Genomic DNA, 7,500 nt, shown 5'->3' on the forward strand with positions numbered 1-7,500 from the left:
TTGCGATTTTCTTGGCCCATTCGATGATTTTTGATTGCAGGATGGGTGTGTAGGAGGTGGGGGGGCCTCCTGTTGCTGGATGCTGCCGGGGGGAGCAGCAGTCAACACCCATCTTGCAGTCAGTCCCATCGAATGGGCCAAGATCATCGCAGTGCCTCTGGAACACAACGCAGCACATCACCTGGTGACAAGTCAAAATCATTCACAATTTTGGCTAATCACAGGCTCTTTTCTTCTTTTTGGTTCTTCTTAGTTTCCTTTAGTTCTCGTCCTCTTCCTTGTCCTTCCAGGTTTCTTCCTCTTTGCTTTCATGTCTCCTGAGGATCTAGAAACACCGCAGCTGCCAGGTCCTTGATGAACTCCCTGAACAGTGTCGTATTCTTCTCTTTCATCAAACATCATGTAGGAGGTCGTTGGCATAATTGACCTTCTGCATGATTTCCGTCCTGCGTTGTCGCTCTTCGTTAGACCCGTGGCACTTATCAGGGTTGAACTTGAGTGCCCGCTTCCTGTAGGCCCACTCTATTTCCTTCAAACTAGCCATCCTCTGCAATTCCTAGGATGTAGTAGGGCAGCAGTGACGTTGCAATCTTTGCAGGGCTTTGGCAGCCGCAACCAAATTCTTCTCGATTATCTAATTTCTCAAGGTGCATCACAGCTTCGCTATGTCTGCCAAGCAACAAGAGACATAATCCAGTCTTAGCCTGATGTCCACTTGGTCGTCGTCCATATCCAGTACTCTGAGGAAACATTCACTTGCTTCCTCCAGCCGTCCAAGCTTGTAGAGCATGTTTCCTTTGACCTTGTTTTCCTCCGACCAAAGCATCATTCTTATTCTTATCATTAGCCATAGAATTATTTACACGGTAACTAGTCGTTTCTGTTGCTCCAATTTATCATTCATTTTTTCATTCTCCTTTGGAAGCGGCTGAACTGGGGTTTCTTGGATATGGGCGTTCTTCTGATTGCCTAGATTCTGTCGCGTCTGATTACTGTGGGTTTTTATCTAGATCGTGATTTCTTGTGAGACCAGATACTTCTCGCTGCGAGACTTGCAATTTCTTTCCTCCTCGAGTTGTGCCGTTCGCCTGGAGCAGCCTCTTTCTTTCGGTCTCGTGGGCCTTGACCTTCTCTTCTAGGTAACCACAGTAGAAATCATTGTCCACTGCTTGATTCTGGAGTTCTTCCAGTTTTTCTCGATGGCTCTCACATTGTCTCTCCTGCCGTGCGAGTTGTTCGTTTACATTTTCAACTTCCTTGGCCTTCTGGGTTAATGCGTCTTCCAACTCTTCTATTTTTTTCTTCAGAAGTTTATTTCGTCTTCAACGTTATGCCTTTCTTCCATGAACTCGTCGAGTAAATCTTGATTAGTTCTAATTGTAGCAGCCTCGTTAAAATTCAGCTCTTCCAATTCATCTAGGATAGTAGTTCTCCTCCTTTGCATCCTTCCACTCTTCCTTCAGAAGCGAGATCATTTCCGTAGCGTAGTAAAGGTGGTCGTCGTTCTTCCGTGCAGTAGCATCTTGACCAATCTGGAGAGCCTTTTGGTCTTCAATGCACTGATGCTGCGGACGACCAAAAAGTACTCCCAGAGCAAGAGTTACTGCGTGTTTACCAATAGATAATCCGAGATTTCGGATCCAATTTCCATTTGTAAAAGGTACCACTGATCCGGTCGGATCAGAGCCAATAAGTTTTTTCACAACAAAGTTAAATTTACCAAGTGCAGACATGGTTACAATTACCTTTCTTTCCACCCGATCCAAACGTTCGAATGAGAAAAGACACTAGAACTCCGTGAATTGCCTAGATCCTCATTTTGGCTCCGAGGCCATTTTTCTAGCTTCGGGAGATTCCTCACGGAGCCTTCGAAAGGACTTGGATTAACATAAGGCTCCTGAAGACTTCGACGGCTCAAGAAATCATGCAACTGGAGACGACTTTAAAAATGAATCAATAAATAAAGTCTTCGTCGAGAAAGTAGCTAAAAGAGAGCTGGGAATTTCATATTTCAGTTACAGATGATTTTGAAACAAAATAGATTTTACATAATTAAAATTGGAGAAGCGTAAAATTCTTTAGTACACCACATAAATACACATGCATGCACGCACACATACACACTAAATATATATATATCTATATATATATAATGTAGTATATATATGCATATATATACATATATATATAATAATAGTGCACAAATGTATGTATATATGCATATACATATATATACATATATATCTAATATATACATATGGTTATATATATATATATATATATGTGTGTGTGTGTGTGTGTGTGTATGTATATATATATATATACTATATATATATATATATATATATATATATATATATATATATATATATATATATGATATATATATATCATCTATATATAATATGTATATCGTAGTTTATCACGATTAAGTCATGCAGCATTGAACGCATATCATATTTGATTAGATATTTCATTTGATTCCAAAAAGCATTAGGGTCCCTGATTTGCTTTGATGAATGGGAAGCCACTAAAAATGTTTATCTTATTTACCACATTTTTGCCTTTTCCTTTTCTGGCGGCGGAATCAATAGGCCTAAGATTAGCTGTGGTCGATCGTTTTGGGGTTTATTGAACGAGATCACTTCAGATCTCGTTTACGGAAACTCTTAGCAAAGGAATTTCGAGATTTTTTTCTCTTCTCGAATGGGCGGTCAAATTATAAAGAAGCTCGGTATAGTTTTTTGGGATTGAGGGGGGATGGGGATTGGGGGAGATTGGGAGAGACTGAAAGGGAATGCTGAATAATAAACAGGTGGAAGTTAACATTTTAGCTTTTTTCATTTTATTCATCATTATCAAATTATTTCTGAGTAGTCGATTCTCGAAGTTATTGGCGCCAAAAAAACGAATGGCATACGGATACTTGCTGTTGACAGCGGTTGGAAACTGAAGTTCACAGAACCAATTAAACATTCAGCTATGGTAACTGACGCTGTAGACTCAACTGTTCGCCTTCATAGCGTATCATCAAGAAACGCGAAAATTAACTTGAAAAAAAAGAAGTATTGATACTCACCGCGTGTAATTAACTCGACAGTGAATTCGAAAGGGCTGTAATTATTATTTTTTGAAGTTTTCCATTTTTTAGAAGAATTCTCTCCGATAACGTAATGGAATTTAGTTGATTAATAAAATACGGAGTTGTGAAGGAGCGGGAGACGAGGTGTATGCTAATCATTCCTAGAATACGGCCGCTCGAAATGCTAATCCTCGTCCACTGAGACTTGGATGTACTGGGTAGATGATTCTGCTGATGGTACTACCACAGGTATGGGGATACTGTAGTTCAGTTGTAGGGGATGAAGTTGCTCTAATTAATGCCTGTGGGGAATTCTGTAGTGGAATTGTAAGGATGCCCCATTCTACAATTAATATTAGTTTCATTGTGTACCTTAAAATGTGTTTGTGGGTCACAGCCAGAATGATGAAGGGTGTGATTCCATTTGCCTCATTCCAGGATGATAATTGCTGGAAAACTGCAGGATTGTTTACACGTAATGAATTCACAGCCTTTACGAGTCAATATGCGTATAAAAGGCCATAACAATAAAGGTTTAAGAAATCAGATTTCACATTCATGATTTTAAGAGATACGTTGATGGAATAAAAGTGATTAGTGATGAAAGCAAATAACGATCTTAGGATAACAGAAAAGAAACTTATAGCACAAAAATCTTGCGTGTACTACCATATTATGATAAGAATTCAAGATATCCCCCGTCTGGTAAAACAATTTTGAGATTAATGCAGCTTGAAAAAATGAAACAATAAGCTGCACTTTTACAAAACTGACAAAAATTTATTAAATTCCATAAGTCCTGTGATAACTTTGATATTGGTCAAACTGGAAAAGTTGGGGAAAAAATAGGAACTAATAGATCTGTAAAGTATGCATAGGCTGACAATCATCTGGACAGAGGCAAAAAAATAAATAAATAAATAGAGGCTTAATTAAATAATGCACTGGGAGAGAAACGTCAGTGAGTTGAGTTATGCTGTCAATAGAACTATTGTTTTGCATCAAATAACCATCGAAATAAAGTTATGAATATCATGTCCTGTATACTTTTGCTAAAGATTGCATGTATGAGAGAGAGAAGAGAGAGAGAGAGAGAGAGAGAGTTTGGAGGGTGAGCAAGAATCCTACCTTCATCTTTGGAGTAAAAGAAGCTGAGTTTGAAGTACCCAGTGCATTCCTAAGAAATACTGAACAAGCACGACTGAATGGGCGAAGTTCATTGCTTTCGAAATAACGCATGATGCTTCCTCATGCAATAGCAACTGTTATAGTTTTCCCATAACGCTAACACGCCAGGAAGAGTCGGGCGCACCTTCTAAAAAGAACCGCTTCTTGGAAATGGGAAGAAGATAAAGAAAGGTCGTCAAATGAATGTTAATGAAGGAGAGCCGGTCTCCCCAGAAATGCCCATTTTGACTGCCAAGCGCCTCAGTGGCGTGGTCGGTATGGTGTGGGCCTGCCACCTTGGTGGCCGCGAGTTCGATTCTCGAGCATGCCATTGAGGTGTGAGAGATGTGCATTTCTGGTGATAGAAATTATCTCTCGAGGTGGTTCGGTAGTCACGTGAAGCCGTTGGTCCCGTTGTTGAATAGCCACTGGTTCCATGCATCGTAAAAACACCATACAAACAAACAAACAAACAAACAAATCTGACTGCGAGCAGGACAAGGAGAAACTACTTCCTCTGAGGACGTCTCAGCGCACGAGATCCTCAGTTGGTCTCAGTGGCGTTTTGTTTTGATGCCAGACAGACATTTCGAAGTTTTAAATCAACCTTCAGGTTTTTATGTCGATCTTTGCTTTTTATTTTCAGGATCATTTCAGTTGTTTCAGTTCTTTGTTGCCAAGGAATCTTCTCTATATTGAGGATACTGGTAAGAATAACTTTTAACCCAAATTGAACTTGAGAACCTTCCTCGGAATTAAAAGCCTGGGATATAAATATCTCTCTCTCTCTCTCTCTCTCTCTCTCTCTCTCTCTCTCTCAAGCAAACTCCATTAAGAGATATGTTATCTACTTTTATGTATCTTCTTTTCATTCCGGGCGGCTTATCGCTAATGGGACAGATGGTATCATGACCGTCTTGCCATCACAGGTCTTGGAAAGTGGGTGGTGCCATCTGGGGGAGGAGAGGAGGAGGAGGAGGAGGAGGAGAAAGTTGAGAGGAGGAGGAACCATTCCCCACGTTTTTCCTTCAGCCCTGGCATGGCAAGGGGAGATGAAAATGGTAATTGAAAGCAAGGTAAAGACGAGAAATTGAGTTAGAGCAAATAAAAAGAAGTTATGGAGAGGGGGGGGGGGTTGGGGAGTTGGGATTTGGGGTGGACCGGAGTAGGCATGGTTACCTTAGTGCAGGAGGTAAATAATGGTTGAGACAAATTAATTATTTTTTTATTCCAAAATTATTCGCATCAGGTTGATTTCCTGACAGTCGGTTTTTTTTTTTCGTTTTTTTTTTCACTTATTTTACTTCTTTCTTCATTGTAATCGTTGTCATCTAACTTATCTCTCACAATTTATTAATTGTTTCTCAATTGTCTTTTCTCTCCTTACTGCTTCTGTTTCCTTTGGGTTCATGAAAGGTCTCCCTGACTTTACCTTTCAACTAAGAGTTGCAGCTTATTATTATTATTATTATTATTATTTTATTATTATTATTATTATTATTATTATTTTGTGTTATTATTATTATTTATTTATTGTTATTATTATTATTATTAGTAAACGAATTCCTGTTTATGCTGTAAAAACCAGTTGCATTCATTTTGAAGGAAAATTACAAAGCGTATCTGTTTGTCGAGACAGTTCTTTCATTACAACAAAAGTATACTTAAAAATTTTTTTTAATTACTACATGGTTTTTAATTACAGTAATTGTAAAGAAATCAGATGTACTGTCTTATATAGTACTGTATAACGATTCCTCCCTCATAGACTTGTTTTTGATAACTATTTAAAAAAGTAAAGTATCATTTTCATGTAAAATATCATTCCTGGTATTTTGATACTGGCATAAAAGACTTAATGAGATAATGAGATAATTTTAAAAGTCGGAGAGAAATCTGAATCGCGGAATGGGAAACCATTAGCAATGAATGAGGGCTTGAATGAATGGAAATGAGATTTGAATGAGCGATGACAATTAAGGGGTCAGACTCTAAGCTTCTGTTTATGAACTGAGTGAATATTAATTAATGTCTTTGGGAGGAATGTATATTTATTTTCCACCTATGTCCTGCTTAGTATATTTGCCGTTAGTGTGGTTGATTGATTACTGTGATGAAAATATTTAGTTTGTCAAGAAAAGCACTAAAGCACTGTCGCCCAATAAGCGCCTAAGGCAGTTAAAAGAGGGAGTTGGAGGAGTTGGACAGCAAGATAGAGATCTGGAAAATAGAAGAAATGAAGTAAGGGGATCTAAAGGTGGAAATGAGAGAAAACCCCATAGTTACACTAAGAAAACACAGCTAGAGGAGTTGAACAGCAATATTGAAGAAGGCGAGGTAGGGGAATGAAGGTAAAGTAAAAGGCTAATAGTGGATGCATCAAGGGGCCGAAGGAACGCTGCAAACACCTTTAAGTAATGCCTACAGTGCATCACGTGAGGTGCACTGATGACTCTACCCTCCCCTGACGGGTGCTGTGAACGTGACGATCTTTTTTTTTCGTTTCATGCAAGTGTTGGGTCGGTCGCCATCTCGCTCCGTCCGCTATCCGCAGAAACCGTGACTCTGCAGACTTCGTGTAAATGGGATGCGAGCGCAGGCCCTGCCATTCGTCTAGGCCCTCAGGATGGTTTAAGGACGCCATTAGAGCCTCAAAAGCCCCGGCGATATTTCGCTCGCTGGCCATTTATGCGTCTTGCTGCCTCAAAGGCAACGGCAGAAATCTTAACGCGGATATCACGGCCTCTCTCTCTCTCTCTCTCTCTCTCTCTCTCTCTCTCTCTCTCTTCTGAACTTAATGATCATTACGAGACATTTTGTAAAAAATTCTCTCTCTCTCCTCTCTCTCTCGCTCTCTCTCTCTCTCTCTCTCTCTCTCTCTCTCTCTCTCTGTGAGTCTAACATCACATATTATGAAATTGTATGAAAGGGTAATGAAGAAAAATATTATGAAACACTTAATAAAAAGTAATCTGTTTAATATAGGACAACATGGTTTCGTACCCGGAAAAAAAGTACGCAAACCCAACTGTTAGTCCACCGTGAAAACATATACAAAAATATGAAAAGCGGAAATGAAACAGATGTGGTTTATCTAGACTCTGCGAAAGCTTTTGACAAGGTAGACCATAATATATTAGCGAAGAAAAATTAGAAACATAATATAGTGATAAAGTAGGAAGATGGTTAAAAGAATTTTTACACAACAGAAAAACAGATAGTTATTGCAAACGATGAGAAATCGGATGAAG

The sequence above is a fragment of the Macrobrachium nipponense genome, chromosome 26, assembly GCF_015104395.2.
Source record: "Macrobrachium nipponense isolate FS-2020 chromosome 26, ASM1510439v2, whole genome shotgun sequence".
Lineage (NCBI taxonomy): Eukaryota > Metazoa > Arthropoda > Malacostraca > Decapoda > Palaemonidae > Macrobrachium > Macrobrachium nipponense.